Source organism: Dermacentor silvarum, chromosome 10 (assembly GCF_013339745.2).
Source record: "Dermacentor silvarum isolate Dsil-2018 chromosome 10, BIME_Dsil_1.4, whole genome shotgun sequence".
Lineage (NCBI taxonomy): Eukaryota > Metazoa > Arthropoda > Arachnida > Ixodida > Ixodidae > Dermacentor > Dermacentor silvarum.
In genome coordinates, this window is record NC_051163.1 from 61,856,082 (window position 1) to 61,861,995 (window position 5,914).

Here is a 5,914-nt window from a genome sequence, read left to right on the forward strand (position 1 = left end):
CGGAACACGAAAAACGAAACAGAGTCATATCCAGAGCCGGTCAGAAACCATGGCGTTCATGACGTCACCGTCTTCTTCTTCTTTTTTTTTTTTTTTTGCGGGTCTCGAATCCGGCAGAGCACGGCTTTCGAGTTTGGGTTCGATTACGGCGTTACAGTGGCTAGATCCACCGTACCGGCGTACACGCCCTATAAAGAATATACAATGTAACGTATTATTACAGGCTATATTGAGAGAAAAATAGGATAACAAATAAAATAAAAATAAAGAAAGGCAACGCGATGGGGCGTTTGACCCATTGGTAAACAGCAGGCGACTCCGCAATCCGCGGCCCTGTTAGCCCTGTTTCACAGGCAGCAACTGTGCTACAGTGTACTAGTAACTGTGCAGCTGTCACAGGTAACTTGTTCGCGAGTTTGAACTTACACCATGGAGAACTTTACGCAACGAGTAACTTTTAAGTGGAGGAACTGTCCCCCTTTTCTGCGGAGTGAGTAAGTGGCCTTTCCCGAAGAGCATTTACGAGCTTTTTCAGTGGCTGGAATGTGGTATGTGGGCGACACTCCTGCTGCTGCTTTTGAACTAATTGGGACATTTAGTATTTTTTTTTTCAGAGCGCGCTAAACGATCGCAATGGTGCAATTGTCTGTAGCTCCGAAGCATATTTTTATTTCCCTGCGAATCAAGATACCGTAAGCAACGTTATTAAGAACGATATTATGGCGATCAGCTAACCGCTTGAGTTGTCTGTCGCTAAGCCTAGATGCATCAAGACCAAGTGTGGTGCCTGCACACCGAGCACGTGCCTTCTCGATCTTTTCCGCTCGCAGCTTCCATTCCGTTACTGCGCACTTCGAATGACGAAACTCCCGCGCAGGCCCTTGCAAGGTGTTTACTTGGCGGTGATGGTGGTGCAAACTTTATTTTTCCTTTTGAACTTGGCATGTCCTTATGGGTTTTGGTTCCGACGAGCCCCGGGAATCGTGGACCTCAGTGGACGGATCCGCCTGCAGTATACAGGGCAAGCGTAGCCTTCCATAGACATATCTCAGCTACATGCCCGGATGTCGACGTCACTTCTGATAAGGTCGTCGAAATAATGGGCGCTCTCCCGCTATACCCTTGGTGCCACCTGACCACCGTCCCATAGCTCGCACCGATTTCAGTGGAAGCGGACCGCCACGACTACGTTGCCTGTCCACCTCCGTGATTTTATTTTAACGACCGTTACCCCTTGTGTGTTCTGTACCTTGTAGTAATTTGTCTCTGTAATACGTAATACATACGTTGGAATGTATGACATTTGTTTTCCGACGTCCTTGGATCCACCCTACAAGAAACCTCGCAGAACCGGCTGGGTAGTCCAACCTTTCCCAGGAATTCGCGTTATCATCGCCCGACTTGGGGCATGGACCAACGAGCTACGCCAACCAAGCAACGGTGCTTCCAGTTCACTGCGCTGCAAGAAGCTACATACTGCCGACATCATTGACGCCATCGAGAATGTCGTGGAGTCTCAAGGATTATTGAGTCCCCAACACCAGGGAGATAATAACTACTGCGCGGCCGCTTTGATCGCTAGCGCTGCCTAAAAACGTGCTTCACGGGGAGATTCATCCTTTGCAATGAACAACCAGTGCTTGTCCGTGCAGCTTGAACGTTAGGCCGTTAACTTTGAGGCTCTCCCCCGGGGGCAGTCGCCCCACCTCATTGAGAATAAATGTTTTTTTTTCTTTCTTTCTCTCTCTCTTCCTTGTTTCACTGTCCGTTGGAGACCGAGTGCGGCCCTTGCGCTATTCGGAAAGATGCTGTCCATTCAGGAGTCTCATTTTAAATGCTCTCACGTTTGAATTGGGTTGCGAGTACAGTTCGCTATGGAAATGTCCATTAAAGCTAATTCCAAGCTTCATTTTTATTCGAGAAGCGCCTAATATGCGCATCAAGGAATTTGTCGTGTCTGTTTCGCGGTGCACTTTGGAGGTTCACGTCGGCAAGACCTGCCAATTAACCGTGTGGACAGAAACTCAGATATCCAATAATTTAATCTGAACATCTGGGGATCCCATATAAAAACCAACACGTTCCAATATATTATACGGGGAAAGTACCATATGATGTATGTTACGGAAGTATGTCCCGTATAGTATATGGGGACATACTGGTACATGTTCATATGGGGATTAAATGTGAGACATGCCCCATGTGACCATATCGGGCTATTGGACATGGTGCATATTTTTTTTTTGACAGAGAGGCGCCCTGGTGTATGTGCGGTGCCGTGTTGTGCTCAGTGGATGGTTGTGAGCTCCTATGTGGACCTTGTCGGGATAATCATACCACTACGCACAGCCTCAGGCCTGCGTATATGCAGTGGCGGTCAATATGCCACCGAAAGGTCAGCGGTGGTCGTGGTGCCATAACCTGAGGAAATCGACGCGGCTATACTGTCGAAGAGACAAAGTCGTCTTTGACGGAATTGACGTCGCTCCCGCAAGCTATCCGGGGCATTGCACGAGACTCCGCAAGATGGGCAGACATGTGGATTCGAGCATCGCCTTACAAATTCGTTCTGATCTTCCCATCTGCGTATTTAGCTTAATGATACCTTTGCGATGTCTTCTCGCTGATGCATTGTGACGGTGTTCCTAGTATTTTCCCAAGAGATACCTAAACATACCAAATAAAAAAGTTTCTTTTTTTGTTTACTTGTTTCTACCTCCTTTATGGTTCCCTCCTTTATTTACGAACACAGGGAGTGTGTCTCTTCCGTAAATTCCACTCTTAAAAGAATTCGGCAGAACCCATATCACGACGGCTGTCTACGGTAATGCGTTGTGCATTGAATCGATAGTGAATTGAATAGTGACACAACGTATTGCCACTGCTGAAACGAATTCTGTATGAGGTGTGTACTGCAGCGGGATTCTTTTTTAGCGGTTCCCTAAGAACACGCGGCGCCATGTAGTGCCGTCACCGCGAAGGCTGTGCGTGGCCTCCGAAATGCACGGCGCGCAGGTGGGTGCGCCGTGCATCTTTCTGGACTTGGCGCTTCTTTCTGGACTCGCTGCGTCATCTGGTGGCGCGGACCAGAAGTCCGCGCGCGGCCTCTTAGACCAGAAGCGTGGCGCGCGCCGGTGGCTGCGAACGCTGAGAATTGTTCCCTCGCTTGCCGCACACACTCAGTGGCGCGTACTCAGTGACCCAAGTTGGCGAAAGGTTCATTGAAGAGCGGAACATATCCGGTGCACCCATGGCGCAGCCTGCTAAAGCGTCGGGTTGCGGTCCTCGAGGAACCCTTGTGACGTGGGCTCGACTCCGCTCGGCAAGGTAGAAATTTAAGGTATCTTTTTCTTCATTGTAGAGCGTCACCTTCCCAGTGGCATACACGTGAACAGAGTATGATGCTTTTGAACTTTACGAATTAGTATGCTCCTCTTGAGGAATTTAATTTGGATTTAAGTTGTGTAGTAAACTCGTATAATCCTCAGTAGTTATTCTTCTGAATAAATAGTTTCGGTTTTAACTTTTTATACTGAAATGAAAAAAAAAATGTATCTGGTTTCCAGCACCAGATCTAGCACGAATACGTCTGGGGAAAACAGAAAATGGCCATATGATAGGCTTGAGGAGTATTTGAATAATTAGATTGGTCTGGCCCGACAATGCGACGATGGATTAAGCGTCGTTTCCCCAGCTTCGGATCATGCTGTGTAGTGAAGGGCAGGGCTCGAATCCGCCAATCAGTACACCCTAAAACGGGGAGCAGGGGGGGGGGGGGGTATCTAAGAAGTAAAGGGGCCGATTTATTTTTCAAAGCGTTGTTTTATCTGCGAAACGTCGCATGGGCTGAAATGCGTTGTTCACTTCGTAAGAAACGAGAGAGTGAAATGCTCTTTATACTCCGACCTGCTGGGAGAGAGTGGAATGCCTGTTCTATTCTTACGGCAATAGGGAGTAAACCGAAGCGAGTACTCCTGCGTTAGCTGCAGAAGGCCAGCCCGTTACGCGGCCATGTGTCACTTGCGCGTGTCACCCGGCTGCGCGTTATATGGAAGGGCTCGCTCATTGTGTCTTACTAATACTTCCCTGACGCCTTTATGCAGTCAATGTCACTCTGAGAGCGATCACAGGCAGATATTATAGCGGCCTTTAATCTGGTTCTCTATACTTTGATTGGCTTACGTGACCCGTACCTCTTGCTGTACCGCACAAGGTTGATGAGACAGGGCACAGTAAAGAACATCAGCCACGTTTTTGGAGCTACTTGCTCTCTTTGTACGCGTAGACGTTGACACAATGGCAAAACATTGGCGTCCTTGTCCATCCGATCAAGACTGACGCAACTGCAGGTGGCAGCACTGTTATTGGGTGTCCAAAAGTCGGGCGTGTTTCTTCCATTTTCTTCTTTCGCTGTGGCGCTGTTTCTTAGTGAATGTTTAGGGTTTTCGGAGCGTCGATAACGAGAAAGTTGTTCTACACTTTGATAGCGCCCTACGTGTGGACACTCTTTTCTTGCCGGAGTGCAATTTTCGTACACCACTCAATAAAAGGTTCTGTGATCGCTTTTTTTTTTGTTGAAACTTTTTAAAGCTCTTTGTAGTAGAATAGCTTCAGGTATGGGAATTGTTTTTCTTACCACAGCAAATCGCCGGAAAGCACCTGTCTGTTATGGAAGTGGACGCGTCTTAGCTGCTGCCTTTTTGTATACCTCGATGAAAGGAGGGTTATGGCTGTAGCTTTGTCGGTCTGACTTAGAGGCGTTGATGCGTGTGACCTTGATTCTCCGGCAGGAAACTGGCCCGGGTCGTTCGAGAGAAAAAGCAGGTGGGCTTTGGTTTGAAATGTCAGCTCTTTTCACTCCGTGCACCGGTTTGATACTTTGCGGGCACGATTGTCAGCGCGGGATCTGCGCATCATGCTTATATTTTAGCAATGCCCGAATCTTGTGAGGAGCCTTTCAATTAACCCCTCGAGAAGCTAACGAGGCACACTTTATGAGTCTCACTTTTACGCACACGACGCCTACACTGCTGCTTGTGGCAATTACTAGACGATGAACCTGCAAGCTAGTGCTCCAGCAGCGTGGATAAGCTCATTAGAGCTGACGATGCTGCGTGCATGTGGAACGTGCTAATTTCATATAATTAAAAAAAATCACAGGACACCTAAGCACGTCTTATGAGTTGCGAATGTACGCCGCTGAGCGGTCCTTCGAGTTTTGATCTGCGAGTAATGTTTTCGAGTTTTGATGCGGAGTTTGTTATCGAGTTTGCGAATAAATTGGTGTGGGTTATTATTATTTTTTACAGTTTCTACGTTAGCATGTTGGTTGTAGGCTTCTCCACATAAAGGGTACTATTGAGTTGAAGCCAGATGTAAAGACATCTGCTTAAAATTCGTGTGCTAAGAGATCTGAGGTCGAATTCACAGAGCTTCACATACGTAAGTGTATGTTGCCATTGGCTAGCCACCTCTGCTAATATTATGTCCAGCATCACGATTGGATGATATTATATTTATGAGGAATTGTAGGCGTAATAACTGTTTGTGAATACGGGCCCTGCTGCGTGGCGCGTTTATGTGGCGTCTGGTGGCTTCGATGTAGCTTTGTTGGAAAACTTTGAGCGTGTTTTCGATGAGCCAGAAAGAGGGACAAGATTGAGCACATATGCTGAAGCGCTGCAGCCGATAGTAGACGCTGCTTAAAGTGTAAAGGAATAACTTAAGTGGGTTTCTCCACATTATATATCGCATAGAGGAGAATCTAGAAGTAAAGGCGTATGTTTAATTCGTGTGACGCAACGATAGAAGACGTTGCTCAACTACATAGGGTACATACATACATAGTACATACCTACCGCAAGCTTCTCCACATAACGGGTACTTTTGAGGAGAAGCAAGATCTAAATACACC